We start from the raw sequence: 25,040 nt of genomic DNA on the forward strand, positions 1-25,040 counted from the left end.
GTCACCTAGACAAACATGTCAGCTTTTCTCTCCATGTCACCTAGACAACAACATGTCTGCCTTTCTCCCAACGTCACCTAGACAACATGTCAGCTTTTTCCCCTCGTCACCTAGACAACATGTTAGCTTTTCTCCCCTCGTCACCTAGACAACAACATGTCAGCTTTTCTCCCCTCGTCACCTAGACAACGTGTCAGCTTTTCTCCCCTCGTCACCTAGACAACATGTCAGCTTTTCTCTCCTCGTCACCTAGACAACAACATGTCAGCTTTTCTCCCCATGTCACCGAGACAACAACATGTCAGCTTTTCTCCCCTCGTCACCTAGACAACATGTCAGCTTTTCTCTCCACGTCACCTAGACAACAACATGTCAGCTTTTCTCCCCTCGTCACCTAGACAACAACATGTCAGCTTTACTCTCCACGTCACCTAGACAACAACATGTCAGCTTTTCTCCCCTCGTCACCTAGACAACAACATTTCAGCTTTTCTCCCCTCGTCACCTAGACAACAACATGTCAGCTTTACTCCCCTCGTCACCTAGACAACATCATGTCAGCTTTTCTCCCCTCGTCACCTAGACAACAACATTTCAGCTTTTCTCCCCTCGTCACCTAGACAACAACATGTCAGCTTTTCTCTCCACGTCACCTAGACAACAACATTTCAGCTTTTCTCCCCTCGTCACCTAGACAACAACATTTCAGCTTTTCTCCCCACGTCACCTAGACAACAACATGTCAGCTTTTCTCTCCTCGTCACCTAGACAACAACATGTCAGCTTTTCTCCCCATGTCACCGAGACAACAACATGTCAGCTTTTCTCCCCTCGTCACCTAGACAACATGTCAGCTTTTCTTCCCTTGTCACCTAGACAACAACATGTCAGCTTTTCTCCCCTCGTCACCTAGACAACATGTCAGCTTTTCTCCCCTCGTCACCTAGACAACAACATGTCAGCTTTTCTCCCCTCGTCACCTAGACAAACATGTCAGCTTTTCTCTCCATGTCACCTAGACAACAACATGTCTGCCTTTCTCCCAACGTCACCTAGACAACATGTCAGCTTTTTCCCCTCGTCACCTAGACAACATGTTAGCTTTTCTCCCCTCGTCACCTAGACAACAACATGTCAGCTTTTCTCCCCTCGTCACCTAGACAACGTGTCAGCTTTTCTCCCCTCGTCACCTAGACAACATGTCAGCTTTTCTCTCCTCGTCACCTAGACAACAACATGTCAGCTTTTCTCCCCATGTCACCGAGACAACAACATGTCAGCTTTTCTCCCCTCGTTACCTAGACAACATGTCAGCTTTTCTCTCCACGTCACCTAGACAACAACATGTCAGCTTTTCTCCCCTCGTCACCTAGACAACAACATGTCAGCTTTACTCTCCACGTCACCTAGACAACAACATGTCAGCTTTTCTCCCCTCGTCACCTAGACAACAACATTTCAGCTTTTCTCCCCTCGTCACCTAGACAACAACATGTCAGCTTTACTCCCCTCGTCACCTAGACAACATCATGTCAGCTTTTCTCCCCTCGTCACCTAGACAACAACATTTCAGCTTTTCTCCCCTCGTCACCTAGACAACAACATGTCAGCTTTTCTCTCCACGTCACCTAGACAACAACATTTCAGCTTTTCTCCCCTCGTCACCTAGACAACAACATTTCAGCTTTTCTCCCCTCGTCACCTAGACAACAACATGTCAGCTTTTCTCTCCACGTCACCTAGACAACAACATGTCAGCTTTTCTCTCCACGTCACCTAGACAACAACATGTCAGCTTTTCTCCCCTCGTCACCTAGACAACGTGTCAGCTTTTCTCCCCTCGTCACCTAGACAACATGTCAGCTTTTCTCTCCTCGTCACCTAGACAACAACATGTCAGCTTTTCTCCCCATGTCACCGAGACAACAACATGTCAGCTTTTCTCCCCTCGTCACCTAGACAACATGTCAGCTTTTCTCTCCACGTCACCTAGACAACAACATGTCAGCTTTTCTCCCCTCGTCACCTAGACAACAACATGTCAGCTTTACTCTCCACGTCACCTAGACAACAACATGTCAGCTTTTCTCCCCTCGTCACCTAGACAACAACATTTCAGCTTTTCTCCCCTCGTCACCTAGACAACAACATGTCAGCTTTACTCCCCTCGTCACCTAGACAACATCATGTCAGCTTTTCTCCCCTCGTCACCTAGACAACAACATTTCAGCTTTTCTCCCCTCGTCACCTAGACAACAACATGTCAGCTTTTCTCTCCACGTCACCTAGACAACAACATTTCAGCTTTTCTCCCCTCGTCACCTAGACAACAACATTTCAGCTTTTCTCCCCACGTCACCTAGACAACAACATGTCAGCTTTTCTCTCCTCGTCACCTAGACAACAACATGTCAGCTTTTCTCCCCATGTCACCGAGACAACAACATGTCAGCTTTTCTCCCCTCGTCACCTAGACAACATGTCAGCTTTTCTTCCCTTGTCACCTAGACAACAACATGTCAGCTTTTCTCCCCTCGTCACCTAGACAACATGTCAGCTTTTCTCCCCTCGTCACCTAGACAACAACATGTCAGCTTTTCTCCCCTCGTCACCTAGACAAACATGTCAGCTTTTCTCTCCATGTCACCTAGACAACAACATGTCTGCCTTTCTCCCAACGTCACCTAGACAACATGTCAGCTTTTTCCCCTCGTCACCTAGACAACATGTTAGCTTTTCTCCCCTCGTCACCTAGACAACAACATGTCAGCTTTTCTCCCCTCGTCACCTAGACAACGTGTCAGCTTTTCTCCCCTCGTCACCTAGACAACATGTCAGCTTTTCTCTCCTCGTCACCTAGACAACAACATGTCAGCTTTTCTCCCCATGTCACCGAGACAACAACATGTCAGCTTTTCTCCCCTCGTTACCTAGACAACATGTCAGCTTTTCTCTCCACGTCACCTAGACAACAACATGTCAGCTTTTCTCCCCTCGTCACCTAGACAACAACATGTCAGCTTTACTCTCCACGTCACCTAGACAACAACATGTCAGCTTTTCTCCCCTCGTCACCTAGACAACAACATTTCAGCTTTTCTCCCCTCGTCACCTAGACAACAACATGTCAGCTTTACTCCCCTCGTCACCTAGACAACATCATGTCAGCTTTTCTCCCCTCGTCACCTAGACAACAACATTTCAGCTTTTCTCCCCTCGTCACCTAGACAACAACATGTCAGCTTTTCTCTCCACGTCACCTAGACAACAACATTTCAGCTTTTCTCCCCTCGTCACCTAGACAACAACATTTCAGCTTTTCTCCCCTCGTCACCTAGACAACAACATGTCAGCTTTTCTCTCCACGTCACCTAGACAACAACATGTCAGCTTTTCTCTCCACGTCACCTAGACAACAACATGTCAGCTTTTCTCTCCACGTCACCTAGACAACAACATGTCAGCTTTACTCCCCTCGTCACCTAGACAACAACATGTCAGATTTTCTCCCCTCGTCACTGGTGTTGTCTAGGCTTCCGTTTTTATTTTCCTAGAAAAAGGAGGCTAAGGACAGCAACATGCACACTTACATAGACAATACAATGAGTGTTTTTTTTGTCTTGGTAATGCGGTTCCCTCTCTTCTTCCACTGCCTCTCTCTGTCTTGCTGTCCTGTGGGTCTGTCAGTGTTGGGTCGGGGAGGGAGAGGTAGATCCTCTTCTCTTTCCTCGATATGGCCTTGAGGACAGGAACAGGAACCCCTGAATTCTGCTTCCTGTCTTTGACCTGTTTCTCCAGGGAGGTGTCAGGATAATGTCAAGATGAATAGCCACCTTCACCCACCATGGACTCTCTGTCTCTCCTCTCTCTTTCTGTCTCATCTCTCTGTCTCTCTCCTCTCTCTTTCTGTCTCTCTTTCGGTCTCCTCTCTCTGTCTCTCTCCTCTCTCTTTCTGTCTCTCATCTCTTTCTGTCTCTCTCTCTGTCTCCTCTCTCTTTCTGTCTCTCCTCTCTTTCTGTCTCTCCTCTCTCTCTGTCTCTCCTCTCTCTTTCTGTCTCTCCTCTCTCTTTCTGTCTCTCCTCTCTCTTTCTGTCTCTCTCTCTGTCTCCTCTCTCTCTCTGTCTCTCCTCTCTCTCTCTGTCTCTCCTCTCTCTCTCTCTGTCTCTCCTCTCTCTTTCTGTCTCCTCTCTCTTTCTGTCTCTCATCTCTCTTTCTGTCTCTCTCTCTGTCTCCTCTCTCTTTCTGTCTCTCCTCTCTCTTTCTGTCTCTCCTCTCTCTTTCTGTCTCTCCTCTCTCTGTCTCTCTCTCTGTCTCCTCTCTCTTTCTGTCTCCTCTCTCTCCCCCCCCCCCCTCTCTCTCTCTCCTCTCTCTCTGTCTCTCCTCTCTCTCTCTGTCTCTCCTCTCTCTCTCTCTCTTTCTCTCCTCTCTTTCTGTCTCATCTCTCATGCTTTCTGCATACTGCTTTCAATCAATCAATCAATCAATCAATCAAATGTATTTATAAAGCCCTTTTTACATCAGCCGGTGTCACATAGTGCCATGTCGCTCTGACATTGCTCGTCCATATATTTATAGATTCTTAATTCCATTCCATTACTTTAGATGTGTGTGTATTGTTGTGTTGTGTATTGTTGTGTTATATATTTACTTGTTAGATATTACTGCACTGTTGGAGCTATAAACACAAAGATTTCACTGGCTTTTCGTAGCATTCAGAGGTCGACACAGCAGATGCGGTAGAGAGAAAGAGAGAGAGTTGAAAACAGCAGGTCTGAGACAGGTAGCACGTCCGGTGAACAGGTCAGAGTTCCATAGCCGCAGGCAGAACAGATGAAACTGGAGCAGCAGCACGACCAGGTGGACTGGGGACAGCAAGGAGTCATCATGCCAGGTAGTCCTGAGGCATGGTCCTAGGGCTCAGGTCCTCAGAGAGGGGAGGGAGAGGGAGGGAGAGAGAATTAGAGGGAGCATACTTAAATTCATTTCAGGACACCAGATAAGACAGGAGAATTACACCAGATATAACAGACTGACCCAAGCCAGTCAGAGAATCCCAGTGGAGAGAGGGGAACCGGCCAGGCAGAGACAGCTAGGGGGGTTCGTTGCTCCAGTGCCTTTCCGTTCACCTTCACACCCCTGGGCCAGACTACACTCAATCATATGACCCACTGAAGAGATGAGTCTTCAATAAAGACCTAAAGGTTGAGACCGAGTTTGCGTCTCTGAGATGGGTAGGCAGACCGTTCCATAAAAATGGAGCTCTATAGGAGAAAGCCCTGCCTCCAGCTGTTTGCTTAGAAATTCTAGAGACAATTAGGAGGCCTGCGTCTTGTGACCGTAGCGTACGTGTAGGTATGTACGGCAGGACCAAATCAGAGAGATAGGTAGGAGAAAGCCCATTGTCAGATTCAACAGAAGATCTATTTGTTTATTGTTTGTTTCTGGGAGCTTTTTTTCTTTTTTTTCTATTAATTGAGGAGAATGAGACGATTTGAGTTTTTTAAAAACATTTTCTGGGTCAAGGATTGGCTTTTTCAAGAGAGGCTTTATAACTGCCACTTTTAGTGAGTTTGGTACACATCCAGTGGATAGAGAGCCGTTTATTATGTTCAACATAGGAGGGCCAAGCACAGGAAGCAGCTCTTTCAGTAGTTTAGTTGGAATAGGGTCCAGTATGCAGCTTGAAGGTTTAGAGGCCATGATTATTTTCATCAATGTGTGAAGAGATATAGTACTAAAACACTTGAGCGTCTCTCTTGATCCTAGGTCCTGGCAGAGTTGTGCAGACTCAGGACAACTGAGCTTTGAAGGAATACGCAGATTTAAAGAGTCAGTCATTTGCTTTGCTTTTTCCTCAAAGAAGTTCATGAATTTATTACTGCTGACTTCCTCACATGGGAAATGCTGCTTTTTAGTTAGCTTTGCGACAGTATCGAAAATACATTTCGGATTGTTCTTGTTTTTCTCAATTAAGTTTGAAAAATAGGATGATCGAGCAGCAGTGAGGGCTCTTCGATACTGCACGGTACTGTCCTTCCAAGCTAGTCGGAAGACTCCCAGTTTGGTGGTGAGAGCCCTTCGATACTGCACGGTACTGTCCTTCCAAGCTAGTCGGAAGACTCCCAGTTTGGTGGTGAGAGCCCTTCGATACTGCACGGTACTGTCCTTCCAAGCTAGTCGGAAGACTCCCAGTTTGGTGGTGAGAGCCCTTCGATACTGCACGGTACTGTCCTTCCAAGCTAGTCGGAAGATACCCAGTTTGGTGGTGAGAGCCCTTCGATACTGCACGGTACTGTCCTTCCAAGCTAGTCGGAAGACTCCCAGTTTGGTGGTGAGAGTCCTTCGATACTGCACGGTACTGTCCTTCCAAGCTAGTCGGAAGATACCCAGTTTGGTGGTGAGAGCCCTTCGATACTGCACGGTACTGTCCTTCCAAGCTAGACGGAAGACTCCCAGTTTGGTGGTGAGAGCCCTTCGATACTGCACAGTACTGTCCTTCCAAGCTAGTCGGAAGACTCCCAGTTTGGTGGTGAGAGCCCTTCGATACTGCACAGTACTGTCCTTCCAAGCTAGTCGGAAGACTCCCAGTTTGGTGGTGAGAGCCCTTCGATACTGCACAGTACTGTCCTTCCAAGCTAGTCGGAAGACTCCCAGTTTGGTGGTGAGAGCCCTTCGATACTGCACAGTACTGTCCTTCCAAGCTAGTCGGAAGACTCCCAGTTTGGTGGTGAGAGCCCTTCGATACTGCACAGTACTGTCCTTCCAAGCTAGTCGGAAGACTCCCAGTTTGGTGGTGAGAGCCCTTCGATACTGCACGGTACTGTCCTTCCAAGCTAGTCGGAAGACTCCCAGTTTGGTGGTGAGAGCCCTTCGATACTGCACGGTACTGTCCTTCCAAGCTAGACGGAAGACTCCCAGTTTGGTGGTGAGAGCCCTTCGATACTGCACAGTACTGTCCTTCCAAGCTAGTCGGAAGACTTCCAGATTGGTGTGGCGCCATTTCAGTTCCAATTTTCTGGAAGCTCGCTTCATAGCTCAGGTATTTTCTGTGTACCAGGGAGCTAGTTTCTTATGAGAAATGTTTTTAGTTTTTAGGGGTGCAACTGCATCTAGGGTATTACACAAGGTTAAATTGAGTTCCTCAGTTAGGTGGTTAATTCATTTTTGTCCTCTGACGTCTTTGGGTAGACAAAGGGAGTCTGGAAGGGCATCAAGGAATCTTTATGTTGTCTGAGAATTTATAGCACGACTTTTGATGCTCCTTGGTTGGGGTCTAAGCAGAGTATTTGTTGCGATTGCAAACGTAATAAAATGGTGGTCCGATAGTCCAGGATTATGAGGAAAAACATTGAGATCCACCACATTTATTCCATGGGACAAAACTAGGTCCAGCGTATGACTGTGGCAGTGAGTAGGTCCATCGATGATGGCTCCGAAAGCCTTTTGTATACAGTAGCTATAAGAAGTGATTGAGTAGGCTGCATAGATTTCATGACTAGAAGCTCAAAAAACGAAAACGTCATTTATTTTTTTTGTAAATTGAAATTTGCTATCGTAAATGTTAGCAACACCTCCGCTTTTGCGGGATACACAGGGGATATGGTCACTAGTGTAGCCAGGAGGTGAGGCCTCATTTAAAACAGTAAATTCATCAGGCTTAAGCCATGTTTCAGTCAGGTCAATCACATCAAGATTATGATCAGTGATTAGTTCATTGACTATAATTGCCTTTGAAGTGAGGGATCTAACATTAAGTAGCTCTATTTTGAGATGTGAGGTATCACGATCTCTTTCAATAATGACAGGAATGGAGGTGATCTTTATCCTAGTGAGATTGCTAAGGCGAACACCGCCATGTTTAGTTTTGCCCAACCTAGCTTGAGGCACAGACACGGTCTCAATGGTGATAGCTGAGCTGACTACACTGACTGTGCTAGTGGCAGACCACTAAGCTGGCAGGCTGGCTAACAGCCTGCTGCCTGGCCTGCACACTATTTCATTGTGGAGCTAGAGGAGTTAGAGCCCTGTCTATGTTGGTAGATAAGATGAGAGCACCCCTCCAGCTAGAACTATGTCCAGATAAAGCATCATGTTAATGTTACTACTGGTTGGCTGGTGGAGGTCCTGGAGAACCATGTCCAGATAAAGCATCATGTTAATGTTACTACTGGTTGGCTGGTGGAGGTCCTGTAGAACCACGTCCAGATAAAGCATCATGTTAATGTTACTACTGGTTGGCTGGTGGAGGTCCTGGAGAACCATGTCCAGATAAAGCATCATGTTAATGTTACTACTGGTTGGCTGGTGGAGGTCCTGTAGAACCACGTCCAGATAAAGCATCATGTTAATGTTACTACTGGTTGGCTGGTGGAGGTCCTGTAGAACCATGTCCAGATAAAGCATCATGTTAATGTTACTACTGGTTGGCTGGTGGAGGTCCTGTAGAACCATGTCCAGATAAAGCATCATGTTAATGTTACTACTGGTTGGCTGGTGGAGGTCCTGATGAACCACGTCCAGATAAGGCATCGTGTTAATGTTACTACTGGTTGGCTGGTGGAGGTCCCTCCAGACTCTACTCCAGACTCTACTCTCTCCAGACTGTACTCTCTCCAGACTGTACTCTCTCCAACTGTACTCTCTCCAGACTCTACTTTTTCCAGACTGTACTCTCCAGACTGTACTCTCTCCAGACTCTACTCTCTCCAGACTCTACTTTCTCCAGACTCTACTTTCTCCAGACTGTACTCTCTCCAGACTCTACTTTCTCCAGACTCTACTCTCTTCAGACTCTACTCTCTTCAGACTCTACTCTCTCCAGACTCTACTCTCTCCAGACTCTACTCTCTTCAGACTCTACTCTCTCCATCTCTTCTCTCTAACGCGCCCAGCCCTCTACCCTCTCCAGACTGTACTCTTTCCAGACTGTACTCTCTCTAGACTCTACTCTCTCCAGACTGTACTCTCCAGACTCTACTTTCTCCAGACTCTACTCTCTCCAGACTCTACTTTCTCCAGACTCTACTCTCTTCAGACTCTACTCTCTCCAGACTCTACTCTCTCCAGACTCTACTTTCTCCAGACTCGACTCTCTTCAGACTCTACTCTCTTCAGACTCTACTCTCTCCAGACTCTACTTTCTCCAGACTCTACTCTCTTCAGACTCTACTCTCTTCAGACTCTACTTTCTCCAGACTCTACTCTCTTCAGACTCTACTCTCTCCAGACTCTACTCTCTCCAGACTCTACTCTCTCCAGACTCTACTCTCTTCAGACTCTACTCTCTCCATCTCTTCTCTCTAACGCGCCCAGCCCTCTACCCTCTCCAGACTGTACTCTTTCCAGACTGTACTCTCTCTAGACTCTACTCTCTCCAGACTGTACTCTCCAGACTCTACTTTCTCCAGACTCTACTCTCTCCAGACTCTACTCTCTCCAGACTCTACTCTCTCCAGACTCTACTTTCTCCAGACTCGACTCTCTTCAGACTCTACTCTCTTCAGACTCTACTCTCTCCAGACTCTACTTTCTCCAGACTCGACTCTCTTCAGACTCTACTCTCTTCAGACTCTACTCTCTCCAGACTCTACTTTCTCCAGACTCTACTTTCTCCAGACTCGACTCTCTTCAGACTCTACTCTCTCCAGACTCTACTCTCTCCAGACTCTACTTTCTCCAGACTCGACTCTCTTCAGACTCTACTCTCTTCAGACTCTACTCTCTCCAGACTCTACTCTCTCCAGACTCTACTCTCTCCAGACTCTACTCTCTCCAGACTCTACTCTCTCCAGACTCTACTCTCTCCAACTGTACTCTCTCCAGACTCTACTTTCTCCAGACTGTACTCTCTCCAGACTCTACTCTCTCCAGACTCTACTCTCTCCAGACTCTACTTTCTCCAGACTCTACTCTCTCCAGACTCTACCTCTCTCCAGACTCTACTTTCTCCAGACTCTACTCTCTTCAGACTCTACTCTCTTCAGACTCTACTCTCTCCAGACTACTCTCTCCAGACTCTACTCTCTCCAGACTCTACTCTCCCCAGACTCTACTCTCTCCAGACTCTACTCTCTCTAGACTCTACTCTCTCCAGACTCTACTCTCTTCAGACTCTACTCTCTTCAGACTCTACTCTCTCCAGACTCTACTCTCTCCAGACTCTACTCTCTCCAGACTCTACTCTCTTCAGACTCTACTCTCTTCAGACTCTACTCTCCACAGACTCTACTCTCTCCAGACTCTACTCTCTTCAGACTCTACTCCCTCCAGACTCTACTCTCTCCAGACTGTACTCTCTCCAGACTGTACTCTCTCCAGACTCTACTCTCTCCAGACACTGCTCTCTCCAGACTGTACTGTCAAGGTGTGGTTTGATCAGTGGAAAGTAGATAGGCAGTGAGTGAGACTGTACAGGTTGGTTGGACGGTAGAGTCGAGGTGTCGATTAGTAAATGGTATGAAGTGTAGGAGGTGGTGATTGAGGCTGTGCTGAGTGCTGTGATGGCTCCCAGCGGGTAGAGGCCCAGAACCAGTCATCATCCCTAGGCATCAGACAGGTGGGTTTAATCGTCTGTCAGAGGAACAAGGGAGACTCAGTATTCATAGCTGTGAGATGAGCCTGTCTGCTGCTGAAAGACGACCTCTTTACCTTCCACATTTATCTCTCAGTTCAATTCAAGGGCTTTATTGGCATGTGAAACATATGTTAACATTGCTCTTTATGGGCATGGGACACATATGTTAACATTGCTCTTTATGGGCATGGGACACATATGTTAACATTGCCAAAGCAAGTGAAGTAGATAATAAACAAAAGTGAAATTAACAATAAAAATGAACAGTAAACAGTAAAGCCCCTATACAGCCCCTCATACAGCCCCTATACATGCCCTATACAGCCCCTATACAGCCCTATACAGCCCTATAAACAGCCCTATACAGCCCCTAATAACAGCCCCTATACAGCCCCTATACAGCCCCTATAAAGCCTATACAAGCCCTATACAGACTATACAGCCTATAACAGCTAATACAGCCCTATACGCCATATACAGCCTATAAGCCCTATACAGCTATACAGCCATACAGCCCTATACAGCCCTATAAGCCCTCTACAGCCTAATACAGCCCTATACAGCCCTATACAGCCCCTATACAGCCCTATACAGCCCCTATACAGCCCCTATACAGCCCCTATACAGCCCTATACAGCCCCTATACAGCCCTATACAGCCCTATACAGCCCCTATACAGCCCTATACAGCCCCTATACAGCCCCTATACAGCCCTATACAGCCCCTATACAGCCCATATACAGCCCCTATACAGCCCCTATACAGCCCTATACAGCCCCTATACAGCCCCTATACAGCCCCTATACAGCCCCTATACAGCCCTATACAGCCCTATACAGCCCCTATACAGCCCCTATACAGCCCCTATACAGCCCCTATACAGCCCTATACAGCCCCTATACAGCCCCTATACAGCCCCTATACAGCCCCTATACAGCCCCTATACAGCCCTATACAGCCCTATACAGCCCCTATACAGCCCCTATACAGCCCCTATACAGCCCTATACAGCCCCTATACAGCCCCTATACAGCCCCTATACAGCCCCTATACAGCCCCTATACAGCCCCTATACAGCCCTATACACCCTATACAGCCCCTATACAGCCCCTATACAGCCCTATACAGCCCCTATAAGCCCCTATACAGCCCTATACAGCCCTATACAGCCCCTATACCGCCCTATACATACAGCCCCTATACAGCCCCTATACAGCCCCTATACAGCCCTATACAGCCCTATACAGCCCCATACAGCCCTATACTAGCCCCTATACAGCCCCTATACAGCCCTATACGGCCCCTATACGGCCCCTATACGGCCCCTATACGGCCCCTATACAGCCCCTATACAGCCCCTATACAGCCCTATACAGCCCCTATACAGCCCCTAAACAACCCCTAAACAGCCCCTATACAGCCTATAACAGTCCTATACAGCCCTATACAGCCCCTATACAGCCCCTATACAGCCCTATACAGCCCCTATACAGCCCTAACAGTCCTATACAGTCCTATACAAAGCCCCTATAACAGCCCCTATACAGCCCCTATACAGCCCCTATACAGCCCCTATACATCCCCTATACACCCCTATACAGCCCCTATACAGCCCTATACAACCCCTATACTCCCCTATACAGCCCCTAAACAACCCCTAAACAGCCCCTATACAGCCCTATACAGTCCTATACAGCCCTATACAGCCCCTATACAGCCCCTATACAGCCCTAGTTAGTCCTATACAGGCCCTATACAGTCCTATAACAGTCCTATACAACCCCTATACATCCCTATACAGTCCTATACAGTCCTATACAGTGCCTATACAGTCCTATACAAGCCCCATAACAGCCCCTATACAGCCTCCTATACAGCCCTATACAGTCCTATACATTCCTATACAGCCGCCTATACTCCCTATACATCCCTATACAGTCCTATACAGTCCTATACCCTAAGCCCTATACGGCCTAGTCCTATAGCAGCCCCTATACAAGCCCCTCATACAAGTCCTATACAGCCCTTAATACAGCCCCTATACAGTCCTATACAGCCCCTATACAGTTCCTATACAGCCCTATAGAGCAGCCCCTATACATCCCTATACCAGTCCTATACAGTCCTATACAGCCCTATACAGCCCCTAATAGAGCCCCGTAACCTGAGGACTCTCCGTACCAGTGGGTAGGGTTGCCAGTCCTTTCAGCCTTACAACTCAGTCAAGTCTTTGGTTATTGTCACATGGTCTCAGCAGCTCTGTCTTGTAATGATCGTCTGTCCTTCATGTCCCCACTGCCACCAGGCAGTTTCCAGTCCATGTCTCTGTCCCAGCGTAGAGCGTGATGTTGATCTGTTTCTCTCCACAGTGGTTTATCCAGGGTTTATCACAGTGCTTATGGGCCTGCTGTGTCTAATGCTCTGCCCAGCTGGAGACAGACTGAGGCACATTAGAATGGAGAAACAACAGCCTCGTCAATTAACATCCCAGTTTTTTATTCAATATTTGATTTTATTAAACCGTCCCCCTCATCAGAGGACACCATTTTCCCCCCTCGTTTATACAGATATTCTGCTACATTTCCAACCAGTTGACTTTGATGTCTCCCCTCTCTATTCTGGTTGGTGTCTCTCCTCTCTCCTCTCTATTCTGGTTGGTGTCTCTCCTCTCCCCTCTCTATTCTGGTTGGTGTCTCTCCTCTCTATTCTGGTTGGTGTCTCTCCTCTCTCCCCTCTCTATTCTGGTTGGTGTCTCTCCTCTCTCCTCTCTATTCTGGTTGGTGTCTCTCCTCTTTCCCCTCTCTATTCTGGTTGGTGTCTCTCCTCTCTCCCCTCTCTATTCTGGTTTGGTGTCTCTCCTCTCTCCCCTCTCTATTCTGGTTGGTGTCTCTCCTCTTTCCCCTCTCTATTCTGGTTGGTGTCTCTCCTCTCTCCTCTCTATTCTGGTTGGTGTCTCTCCTCTCTTCCCTCCTCTATTCTGGCTGGTGTCTCTCCTCTCTATTCTGGTTGGTGTCTCTCCTCTCTTCCTCTCTATTCTGGCTGGTGTCTCTCCTCACTTCCCTCTCCTATTCTGGCTGGTGTCTCTTCCTCTCTATTCTGGTTGGTGTCTCTCCTCTCTTCCCTCTCTATTCTGTTGGTGTCTCTCCCTCTTCCCTCTCTATTCTGGTTGGTGTCCTCTCCTCTCTTCCCTCGCTATTCTGGGTGGTGTCTCCCTCTCTATTCTGGTTGGTGTCTCTCCTCTCTTCCCCTCTCTATTCTGGTTGGTGTCTCTCCTCTCTCCCCCTCTCTATTCTGGTTGGTGTCTCTCCTCTCCCCTCTCTATTCTGGTTGGTGTCTCTCCTCTCTCCCCTCTCTATTCTGGTTGGTGTCTCTCATCTCTCCCCTCTCTATTCTGGTTGGTGTCTCCTCTCCCTCTCTATTCTGGTTGGTGTCTCCTCTCCCCTCTCTATTCTGGTTGGTGTCTCCTCTCCCCTCTCTATTCTGGTTGGTGTCTCTCCTCTCTCTCCTCTCTATTCTGGTTGGTGTCCTCTCCTCTCCCCTCTCTATTCTGGTTGGTGTCTCTCCTCTCTATTCTGGTTGGTGTCTCCCCTCTATATTCTGGTTGGTGTCTCTCCTCTCTTCTGGTTGGTGTCTCTCCTCTCCCCTCCCTATTCTGGCTGGTGTCTTCCCTCGCTATTCTGGTTGGTGTCTCCTCTCCCCTCTCTATTCTGGTTGGTGTCTCCTCTCCCCTCTCTATTCTGGTTGGTGTCTCCCCTCTCTATTCTGGTTGGTGTCTCCCCTCTCTATTCTGGTTGGTGTCTCCCCTCTCTATTCTGGTTGGTGTCTCCTCTCCTCTCTCTATTCTGGTTGGTGTCTCCTCTCCCCTCTCTATTCTGTTGGTGTCTCCTCTCCCCTCTCTATTCTGGTTGGTGTCTCCTCTCCCCTCTCTATTCTGGTTGGTGTCTCCTCTCCCCTCTCTATTCTGGTTGGTGTCTCTCCTCTCTATTCTGGTTGGTGTCTCTCCTCTCTTCCCTCTCTATTCTGGTTGGTGTCTCTCCTCTCTCCCTCTCTATTCTGGTTGGTGTCTCTCCTCTCTTCCCTCGCTATTCTGGGTGGTGTCTCCTCTCTATTCTGGTTGGTGTCTCTCCTCTCTCCCCTCTCTATTCTGGTTGGTGTCTCTCCTCTCTCCCCTCTCTATTCTGGTTGGTGTCTCTCCTCTCCCCTCTCTATTCTGGTTGGTGTCTCTCCTCTCTCCCCTCTCTATTCTGGTTGGTGTCTCTCATCTCTCCCCTCTCTATTCTGGTTGGTGTCTCTCATCTCTCCCCTCTCTATTCTGGTTGGTGTCTCCTCTCCCCTCTCTATTCTGGTTGGTGTCTCCTCTCCCCTCTCTATTCTGTTGGTGTCTCCTCTCCCCTCTCTATTCTGGTTGGTGTCTCTCCTCTCTCTCCTCTCTATTCTGGTTGGTGTCTCTCCTCTCCCCTCTCTATTCTGGTTGGTGTCTCTCCTCTCTATTCTGGTTGGTGTCTCCCCTCTATATTCTGGTTGGTGTCTCTCCTCTCTATTCTGGTTGGTGTCTCTCCTCTCCCCTCCCTATTCTGGCTGGTGTCTTCCCTCTCTATTCTGGTTGGTGTCTCCTCTCCCCTCTCTATTCTGGTTGGTGTCTCCTCTCCCCTCTCTATTCTGGTTGGTGTCTCCTCTCCCCTTTCTATTCTGGTTGGTGTCTCTCCTCTCCCCTCTCTATTCTGGTTGGTGTCTCCTCTCCCCTCTCTATTCTGGTTGGTGTCTCCTCTCCCCTCTCTATTCTGGTTGGTGTCTCCTCTCCCTCTCTATTCCTGGTTGGTGTCTCCTCTCCCCTCTCTATTCTGGTTGGTGTCTCCTCTCCCCTCTCTATTCTGGTTGGTGTCTCTCCTCTCTCCCCTCTCTATTCTGGTTGGTGTCTCTCCTCTTTCCCCTCTCTATTCTGGTTGGTGTCTCTCCTCTCCTCTCTATTCTGGTTGGTGTCTCTCCTCTCTTCCCTCTCTATTCTGGCTGGTGTCTCTCCTCTCTATTCTGGGTTGGTGTCTCTCCTCTCTTCCCTCTCTATTCTGGGCTGGTGTCTCCTCTCTTCCCTCTCTATTCTGGCTGGGTGTCTCTCCTCTCTATTCTGGTTGGTGTCTCTCCTCTCTTCCCTCTCTATTCTGGTTGGTGTCTCTCCTCTCTTCCCTCTCTATTCTGGTTGGTGTCTCTCCTCTCTTCCCTCGCTATTCTGGGTGGTGTCTCCTCTCTATTCTGGTTGGTGTCTCTCCTCTCTCCCCCTCTCTATTCTGGTTGGTGTCTCTCCTCTCTCCCCTCTCTATTCTGGTTTGTGTCTCTCCTCTCCCCTCTCTATTCTGGTTGGTGTCTCTCCTCTCTCCCCTCTCTATTCTGGTTGGTGTCTCTCATCTCTCCCCTCTCTATTCTGGTTGGTGTCTCCTCTCCCCTCTCTATTCTGGTTGGTGTCTCCTCTCCCCTCTCTATTCTGGTTGGTGTCTCCTCTCCCCTCTCTATTCAGGTTGGTGTCTCTCCTCTCTCTCCTCTCTATTCTGGTTGGTGTCTCTCCTCTCCCCTCTCTATTCTGGTTGGTGTCTCTCCTCTCTATTCTGGTTGGTGTCTCCCCTCTATATTCTGGTTGGTGTCTCTCCTCTCTATTCTGGTTGGTGTCTCTCCTCTCCCCTCCCTATTGGTGTCTTCCCTCTCTATTCTGGTTGGTGTCTCCTCTCCCCTCTCTATTCTGGTTGGTGTCTCCTCTCCCCTCTCTATTTTGGTTGGTGTCTCCCCTCTCTATTCTGGTTGGTGTCTCCCCTCTCTATTCTGGTTGGTGTCTCCCCTCTCTATTCTGGTTGGTGTCTCCTCTCCTCTCTCTATTCTGGTTGGTGTCTCCTATCCCCTCTCTATTCTGGTTGGTGTCTCCTCTCCCCTCTCTATTCTGGTTGGTGTCTCCTCTCCCCTCTCTATTCTGGTTGGTGTCTCCTCTCCCCTCTCTATTCTGGTTGGTGTCTCTCCTCTCCCCTCTCTATTCTGGTTGGTGTCTCTCCTCTCCCCTCTCTATTCTGGTTGGTGTCTCTCCTCTCCCCTCTCTATTCTGGTTGGTGTCTCTCCTCTCCCCTCTCTATTCTGGTTGGTGTCTCCCCTCTCTCCTCTCTATTCTGGTTGGTGTCTCCCCTCTCCCCTCTCTATTCTGGTTGGTGTCTCTCCTCTCCCTCTCTATTCTGGTAGGTGTCTCTCCTCTCCCCTCTCTATTCTGGTTGGTGTCTCTCCTCTCCCCTCTCTATTCTGGTTGGTGTCTCTCCTCTCCCCTCTCTATTCTGGTTGGTGTCTCTCCTCTCCCCTCTCTATTCTGGTTGGTGTCTCCTCGCCCCTCTCTATTCTGGTTGGTGTCTCCTCTCCCCTCTCTATTCTGGTTGGTGTCTCCCCTCTCTATTCTGGTTGGTGTCTCCTCTCCTCTCTCTATTCTGGTTGGTGTCTCCTCTCCCCTCTCTATTCTGGTTGGTGTCTCCTCTCCCCTCTCTATTCTGGTTGGTGTCTCCTCTCCCCTCTCTATTCTGGTTGGTGTCTCTCCTCTCCCCTCTCTATTCTGGTTGGTGTCTCCCCTCTCCCCTCTCTATTCTGGTTGGTGTCTCCTCTCCCCTCTCTATCTGGTTGGTGTCTCCTCTCCCCTCTCTATTCTGGTTGGTGTCTCTCCTCTCCCCTCTCTATTCTGGTTGGTGTCTCCTCTCCCCTCTCTATTCTGGTTGGTGTCTCTCCTCTCCCCTCTCTATTCTGGTTGGGTGTCTCCTCTCCCCTCTCTATTCTGGTTGGTGTCTCCTCTCCCTCTCTATTCTGGTTGGTGTCTCCCCTCTCTATTCTGGTTGGTGTCTCTCCTCTCCCCTCTCTATTCTGGTTGGTGTCTCTCCTCTCCCCTCTCTATTCTGGTTGGTGTCTCCTCTCCCCTCTCTATTCTGGTTGGTGTCTCCTCTCCCCTCTCTATTCTGTTGGTGTCTCTCCTCTCCCCTCTCTATTCTGGTTGGTGTCTCTCCTCTCCCCTCTCTATTCTGGTTGGTGTCTCTCCTCTCCCCTCTCTATTCTGGTTGGTGTCTCTCCTATCCCCTCTCTATTCTGGTTGGTGTCTCTCCTCTCCCCTCTCTATTCTGGTTGGTGTCTCTCCTCTCCCCTCTCTATTCTGGTTGGTGTCTCTCCTCTCCCCTCTCTATTCTGGTTGGTGTCTCTCCTCTCCCCCTCTCTATTCTGGTTGGTGTCTCTCCTCTCCCCTCTCTATTCTGGTTGGTGTCCTCTCCTCTCCCCTCTCTATTCTGGTTGGTGTCTCTCCTCTCCCCTCTCTATTCTGGTTGGTGTCTCTCCTCTCCCCTCTCTATTCTGGTTGTGTCTCCCCTCTCTCCTCTCTATTCTGGTTGGTGTCTCCCCTCTCCCTCTCTATTCTGGTTGGTGTCTCTCCTCTCCCCTCTCTATTCTGGTTGGTGTCTCTCCTCTCCCTCTCTATTCTGGTTGGTGTCTCTCCTCTCCCCTCTCTATTCTGGTTGGTGTCTCTCCTCTCCCCTCTCTATTCTGGTTGGTGTCTCTCCTCTCCCCTCTCTATTCTGGTTGGTGTCTCCTCTCCCCTCTCTATTCTGGTTGGTGTCTCCTCTCCCCTCTCTATTCTGGTTGGTGTCTCCCCCTCTCTATTCTGGTTGGTGTCTCCTCTCCTCTCTCTATTCTGGTTGGTGTCTCCTCTCCCCTCTCTATTCTGGTTGGTGTCTCCTCTCCCCTCTCTATTCTGGTTGGTGTCTCCTCTCCCCTCTCTATTCTGGTTGGTGTCTCCTCTCCCCTCTCTATTCTGGTTGGTGTCTCTCCTCTCCCCCTCTCTATTCTGGTTGGTGTCTCCCCTCTCCCCTCTCTATTCTGGTTGGTGTCTCCTCTCCCCTCTCTATTCTGGTTGGTGTCTCCTCTCCCCTCTCTATTCTGGTTGGTGTCCTCTCCTCTCCCCTCTCTATTCTGGTTGGTGTCTCCTCTCCCCTCTCTATTCTGGTTGGTGTCTCCCCTCTCTATTCTGGTTGGTGTCTCTCCTCTCCCCTCTCTATTCTGGTTGGTGTCTCCTCTCCCCTCTCTATTCTGGTTGGTGTCTCCTCTCCCCTCTCTATTCTGGTTGGTGTCTCCTCTCCCCTCTCTATTCTGGTTGGTGTCTCTCCTCTCCCCTCTCTATTCTGGTTGGTGTCTCCTCTCCCCTCTCTATTCTGGTTGGTGTCTCTCCTCTCCCCTCTCTATTCTGGTTGGTGTCTCTCCTCTCCCCTCTCTATTCTGGTTGGTGTCTCCCCTCTCCCCTTTCTATTCTGGTTGGTGTCTCCTCTCCCCTCTCTATTCTGGTTGGTGTCTCCTCTCCTCTCTATTCTGGTTGGTGTCTCCTCTCCCCTCTCTATTCTGGTTGGTGTCTCCTCTCCCCTCTCTATTCTGGTTGGTGTCTCCTCTCCCCTCTCTATTCTGGTTGGTGTCTCCTCTCCCCTCTCTATTCTGGTTGTGTCTCTCCTCTCCCCTCTCTATTCTGGTTGGTGTCTCCTCTCCCCTCTCTATTCTGGTTGGTGTCTCCTCTCCCCTCTCTATTCTGGTTGGTGTCTCCTCTCCCCTCTCTATTCTGGTTGGTGTCTCCTCTCCCCTCTCTATTCTGGTGGTGTCTCCTCTCCCCTCTCTATTCTGGTTGGTGTCTCCTCTCCCCTCTCTATTCTGGTTGGTGTCTCTCCTCTCCCCTCTCTATTCTGGTTGGTGTCTCTCCTCTCCCCTCTCTATTCTGGTTGGTGTCTCCTCTCCCCTCTCTATTCTGGTTGGTGTCTCCCCTCTCTATTCTGGTTGGTGTCTCTCCTCTCCCCTCTATTCTGGTTGGTGTCTCCTCTCTCCCCTCTCTATTCTGGATGGTGTCTCTCCTCTCCCCTCTCTATTCTGGTTGGTGTCCTCTCCTCTCCCCTCTCTATTCTGGTTGGTGCCTCCCCTCTCTCCTCTCTATTCTGGTTGGTGTCTCCCCTCTCCCCTCTCTATTCTGGTTGGTGTCTCTCCTCTCCCCTCTCTATTCTGGTTGGTGTCTCTCCTCTCCCCTCTCTATTCTGGTTGGTGTCTCTCCTCTCCCCTCTCTATTCTGGTTGGTGTCTCTCCTCTCCCCTCTCTATTCTGGGTTGGTGTCTCTCCTCTCCCCTCTCTATTCTGGTTGGTGTCTCTCCTCTCCCCTCTCTATTCTGGTTGGTGTCTCTCCTCTCCCCTCTCTATTCTGGTTGGTGTCTCTCCTCTCCCTCTCTATTCTGGTTGGTGTCTCTCCTCTCCCCTCTCTATTCTGGTTGGTGTCTCCTCTCCCCTCTCTATTCTGGTTGGTGTCTCCTCTCCCCTCTCTATCTGGTTGGTGTCTCCCTTCCCCTCTCTATTCTGGTTGGTGTCTCTCCTCTCCCCTCTTATTCTGGTTGGTGTCTCCTCTCCCCTCTCTATTCTGGTTGGTGTCTCTCCTCTCCCCCCTCTCTATTCTGGTTGGTGTCTCCTCTCCCCTCTCTAATTTCTGGTTGGTGTCTCCCCTCTCTATTCTGGTTGGTGTCTCTCCTCTCCCCTCTCTATTCTGGTTGGTGTCTCCTCTCCCCTCTCTATTCTGGTTGGTGTCTCCTCTCCCCTCTCTATTCTGGTTGGTGTCTCCTCTCCCCTCTCTATTCTGGTTGGTGTCTCTCCTCTCCCCTTCTATTCTGGTTGGTGTTCCTCTCCCTCTCTATTCTGGTTGGTTGTCTCTCCTCTCCCCTCTCTATTCTGGTTGGTGTCTCTCCTCTCCCCTCTCTATTCTGGTTTGGTGTCTCCCCTCTCCCCTCTCTATTCTGGTTGGTGTCTCCCCTCTCTATTCTGGTTGTGTCTCCTCTCCTCTCTCTATTCTGGTTGGTGTCTCCTCTCCCCTTCTCTCTATTCTGGTTGGTGTCTCCTCTCCCCTCTCTATTCTGGTTTGGTGTCTCCTCTCCCCTCTCTATTCTGGTTGGTGTCTCCTCTCCCCTCTCTATTCTGGTTGGTGTCTCCTCTCCCCTCTCTATTCTGGTTGGTGTCTCCCTCTCCCCTCTCTATTCTGGTTGGTGTCTCCTCTCCCCTCTCTATTCTGGTTGGTGTCTCCTCTCCCCTCTCTATTCTGGTTGTGTCTCCTCTCCCCTCTCTATTCTGGTTGGTGTCTCCTCTCCCCTCTCTATTCTGGTTGGTGTCTCCTCTCCCCCTCTCTATTCTGGTTGTGTCTCTCCTCTCCCCTCTCTATTCTGGTTGGTGTCTCTCCTCTCCCCTCTCTATTCTGGTTGGTGTCTCCTCTCCCCTCTCTATTCTGGTTGGTGTCCTCCCCTCTCTATTCTGGTTGGTGTCTCTCCTCTCCCCTCTCTATTCTGGTTGGTGTCTCTCCTCTCCCCTCTCTATTCTGGATGGTGTCTCTCCTCTCCCCTCTCTATTCTGGTTGGTGTCTCTCCTCTCCCCTCTCTATTCTGGTTGGTGCCTCCCCTCTCTCCTCTCTATTCTGGTTGGTGTCTCCCCTCTCCCCTCTCTATTCTGGTTGGTGTCTCTCCTCTCCCCTCTCTATTCTGGTTGGTGTCTCTCCTCTCCCCTCTCTATTCTGGTTGGTGTCTCTCCTCTCCCCTCTCTATTCTGGTTGGTGTCTCTCCTCTCCCCTCTCTATTCTGGTTGGTGTCTCTCCTCTCCCCTCTCTATTCTGGTTGGTGTCTCTCCTCTCCCCCTCTCTATTCTGGTTGGTGTCTCTCCTCTCCCCTCTCTATTCTGGTTGGTGTCTCTCCTCTCCCCTCTCTATTCTGGTTGGTGTCTCCTCTCCCCTCTCTATTCTGGTTGGTGTCTCCTCTCCCCTCTCTATTCTGGTTGGTGTCTCCTCTCCCCTCTCTATTCTGGTTGGTGTCTCTCCTCTCCCCTCTCTATTCTGGTTGGTGTCTCCTCTCCCCTCTTTATTCTGGTTGGTGTCTCCTCTCCCCTCTCTATTCTGGTTGGTGTCTCTCCTCTCCCCTCTCTAAATCAAATCAAATCAAATCAAATTTATTTATATAGCCCTTCGTACATCAGCTGATATCTCAAAGTGCTGTACAGAAACCCAGCCTAAAACCCCAAACAGCAAGCAATGCAGGTGGAGAAGCACGGTGGCTAGGAAAAACTCCCTAGAAAGGCCAATACCTAGGAAAGAAACCTAGAGAGGAACCAGGCTATGTGGGGTGGCCAGTCCTCTTCTGGCTGTGCCGGGTGGAGATTATAACAGAACATGGTCAAGATGTTCAATGTTCATAAATGACCAGCATGGTCGAATAATAATAAGGCAGAACAGTTGAAACTAGAGCAGCAGCACAGTCAGGTGGAAGTTGAAACTGGAGCAGCAGCATGGCCAGGTAGACTGGGGACAGCCAGGAGTCATCATGTCAGGTAGTCCTGGGGCATGGTCCTAGGGCTCAGGTCAGTTGAAACTGGAACAGCAGCATGGCCAGGTGGACTGGGGACAGCAAGGAGTCATCATGTCAGGTAGTCCTGGGGCATGGTCCTAGGGCTCAGGTCCTCCGAGAGAGAGAAAGAAAGAGAGAAGGAGAGAATTAGAGAACGCACACTTAGATTCACACAGGACACCGAATAGGACAGGAGAAGTACTCCAGATATAACAAACTCTCTATTCTGGTTGGTGTCTCCCCTCTCTATTCTGGTTGGTGTCTCCTCTCCCCTCTCTATTCTGGTTGAGTTTAGGATGTGTTTAGTGTATTTCCTCTGTGAGATACGGCATCCAGTTGGACTGAGACCAGACACTCTAGCCGTCTGTGTTGTTCTGTCCGTACGGCATCCAGTTGGACTGAGACCAGACACTCTAGCCGTCTGTGTTGTTCTGTCCGTACGGCATCCAGTTGGACTGAGACCAGACACTCTAGCCGTCTGTGTTGTTCTGTCCGTACGGCATCCAGTTGGACTGAGACCAGACACTCTAGCCGTCTGTGATGTTCTGTCCGTACGGCATCCAGTTGGACTGAGACCAGACACACTAGCCGTCTGTGTTGTTCTGTCCGTACGGCATCCAGTTGGACTGAGACCAGACACTAGCCGTCTGTGTTGTTCTGTCCGTACGGCATCCAGTTGGACTGAGACCAGACACTAGCCGTCTGTGTTGTTCTGTCCGTACGGCATCCAGTTGGACTGAGACCAGACACTAGCCGTCTGTGTTGTTCTGTCCGTACGGCATCCAGTTGGACTGAGACCAGACACTAGCCGTCTGTGTTGTTCTGTCCGTACGGCATCCAGTTGGACTGAGACCAGACACTAGCCGTCTGTGTTGTTCTGTCCGTACGGCATCCAGTTGGACTGAGACCAGACACTAGCCGTCTGTGTTGTTCTGTCCGTACGGCATCCAGTTGGACTGAGACCAGACACTAGCCGTCTGTGTTGTTCTGTCCGTACGGCATCCAGTTGGACTGAGACCAGACACTCTAGCCGTCTGTGTTGTTCTGTCCGTACGGCATCCAGTTGGACTGAGACCAGACACTAGCCGTCTGTGTTGTTCTGTCCGTACGGCATCCAGTTGGACTGAGACCAGACACTCTAGCCGTCTGTGTTGTTCTGTCCGTACGGCATCCAGTTGGACTGTGACCAGACACACTAGCCGTCTGTGTTGTTCTGTCCGTACGGCATCCAGTTGGACTGAGACCAGACACTAGCCATCTGTGTTGTTCTGTCCGTACGGCATCCAGTTGGACTGAGACCAGACACTCTAGCCGTCTGTGTTGTTCTGTCCGTACGGCATCCAGTTGGACTGAGACCAGACACTAGCCGTCTGTGTTGTTCTGTCCGTACGGCATCCAGTTGGACTGAGACCAGACACTAGCCGTCTGTGTTGTTCTGTCCGTACGGCATCCAGTTGGACTGAGACCAGACACTAGCCGTCTGTGTTGTTCTGTCCGTACGGCATCCAGTTGGACTGAGACCAGACACTAGCCGTCTGTGTTGTTCTGTCCGTACGGCATCCAGTTGGACTGAGACCAGACACTCTAGCCGTCTGTGTTGTTCTGTCCGTACGGCATCCAGTTGGACTGAGACCAGACACTAGCCGTCTGTGTTGTTCTGTCCGTACGGCATCCAGTTGGACTGAGACCAGACACTCTAGCCGTCTGTGTTGGTTCTGTCCGTACGGCATCCAGTTGGACTGTGACCAGACACACTAGCCGTCTGTGTTGTTCTGTCCGTACGGCATCCAGTTGGACTGAGACCAGACACTAGCCATCTGTGTTGTTCTGTCCGTACGGCATCCAGTTGGACTGAGACCAGACACTCTAGCCGTCTGTGTTGTTCTGTCCGTACGGCATCCAGTTGGACTGAGACCAGACACCTGCCGTCTGTGTTGTTCTGTCCGTACGGCATCCAGTTGGACTGAGACCAGACACTAGCCGTCTGTGTTGTTCTGTCCGTACGGCATCCAGTTGGACTGAGACCAGACACTAGCCGTCTGTGTTGTTCTGTCCGTACGGCATCCAGTTGGACTGAGACCAGACACTAGCCATCTGTGTTGTTCTGTCCGTACGGCATCCAGTTGGACTGAGACCAGACACTCTAGCCGTCTGTGTTGTTCTGTCCGTACGGCATCCAGTTGGACTGAGACCAGACACTAGCCGTCTGTGTTGTTCTGTCCGTACGGCATCCAGTTGGACTGAGACCAGACACTAGCCGTCTGTGTTGTTCTGTCCGTACGGCATCCAGTTGGACTGAGACCAGACACTAGCCGTCTGTGTTGTTCTGTCCGTACGGCATCCAGTTGGACTGAGACCAGACACTAGCCGTCTGTGTTGTTCTGTCCGTAAGGCATCTAGTTGGACTGAGACCAGACACTCTAGCCGTCTGTGTTGTTCTGTCCGTACGGCATCCAGTTGGACTGAGACCAGACACTAGCCGTCTGTGTTGTTCTGTCCGTACGGCATCCAGTTGGACTGAGACCAGACACTCTAGCCGTCTGTGTTGTTCTGTCCGTACGGCATCCAGTTGGACTGAGACCAGCACTCTAAGCCGTCTGTGTTGTTCTGTCCGTACGGCATCCAGTTGGACTGAGACCAGACACTAGCCGTCTGTGTTGTTCTGTCCGTACGGCATCCAGTTGGACTGAGACCAGACACTCTAGCCGTCTGTGTTGTTCTGTCCGTACGGCATCTAGTTGGACTGAGACCAGACACTAGCCATCTGTGTTGTTCTGTCCGTACGGCATCCAGTTGGACTGAGACCAGACACTCTAGCCGTCTGTGTTGTTCTGTCCGTACGGCGTCCAGTTGGACTGAGACCAGACACTCTAGCCGTCTGTGTTGTTCTGTCCGTAAGGCATCTAGTTGGACTGAGACCAGACACTAGCCATCTGTGTTGTTCTGTCCGTACGGCATCCAGTTGTGTCCAAACCTCTGACTGGTATTGGATATGTATATATTATTTTGCTATTCTAACACTTCTGACGGTGATCGGGGTCATTTGTCTGGCCAATACCATCATCCAAAATCCC

This window comes from Oncorhynchus kisutch, linkage group LG2 (assembly GCF_002021735.2).
Source record: "Oncorhynchus kisutch isolate 150728-3 linkage group LG2, Okis_V2, whole genome shotgun sequence".
NCBI classification, from domain to species: domain Eukaryota; kingdom Metazoa; phylum Chordata; class Actinopteri; order Salmoniformes; family Salmonidae; genus Oncorhynchus; species Oncorhynchus kisutch.